The sequence below is a fragment of the Perognathus longimembris genome, chromosome 26 (genome assembly GCF_023159225.1).
Source record: "Perognathus longimembris pacificus isolate PPM17 chromosome 26, ASM2315922v1, whole genome shotgun sequence".
Taxonomy (NCBI): Eukaryota; Metazoa; Chordata; class Mammalia; order Rodentia; family Heteromyidae; genus Perognathus; species Perognathus longimembris.
In genome coordinates, this window is record NC_063186.1 from 4,054,917 (window position 1) to 4,055,985 (window position 1,069).

Genomic DNA, 1,069 nt, shown 5'->3' on the forward strand with positions numbered 1-1,069 from the left:
GGCAGCGTGGGGGGTGGGGGGGAGACAGCAGAGGGGCTGAGCATCTGGGGACTGGAGCCACCTGAGCCCCAAGTGCCCGCCCCACCCCCACCCCCAAAGCCAGAAAGAGCCTCATCCGGGACCAACCCACGAAGCGAGGCCCTCCTGGCAAACCCTTCTCCTCCCGTCCCCTACAGAGCCGCCTCGGGTGTTCTCACCGATGACTCCTCCACCCGATTCCTAGCCCTCCACGACGTGGTGTAGCCGCTTGGATAGTGTGTGTCCGTGCCAGGTGCACAAAATGAGTGTGATTTTTAGCCGAGCGTTGTCACCCACGTTAGGATAAGGGATATTGCTTGAAGGAAGGGCGGCCTCGATGGCATTGTTTGCTTTTTTATTTATTTTTTTCCCAGTCCTGGGTCTTGAACTCAGGGCCTGAGCACTGTCCCTGGCTTCTTTTTGCTCAAGGCTAGCACTCTGCCACTTGAGCCACAGCGCCCCTTCTGGCTGTCTTCTATATATGTGGTGCTGGGGAATCGAACCCAGGGCTTCATGTATACAAGGCAAGCGCTCTTGCCACTAGGCCACATCCCCAGCCCCTGCTTTTTTTTTTTTTTTGGTCCATCACTGGGCTTGAACTCAGGGCCTGGGCTTCCAGAGTCTCTAGGATGATTGGCGTGAGCCACCAGCAACCGGGCTCCAGGGTGTTTGTTGTCACTATAATCAGCACCTAAGATTAAAGTCTATTTTCATAGAAGGAGGAAGGTGAAACAGCCAGGAATAGATTACTAGCTAACTGATATCACAGTCCCGCCTCACTGGCACCCACACGCCTCTAGTGGCGGGTCCCAGAATTGCAGGGCAGCAGGTGGAAGGTCTGACTGTTGGTTTACCAGACAAGGTGCCCCCGTTACCATCTGATCCATTGTTAGCACGATGGGGATTTCAAAGCAGTCAGCCGGGCACTGGCGGCGGCTCCCACCTGTCACCCTAACGACTCAGGAGGTTGAGATCTGAGGATTGTGGTTCAAAGCCAGGCCCCCAGGCAGAAAAGTCTCCCACAAATCACTCAAAAAAAACGGGATGTGGC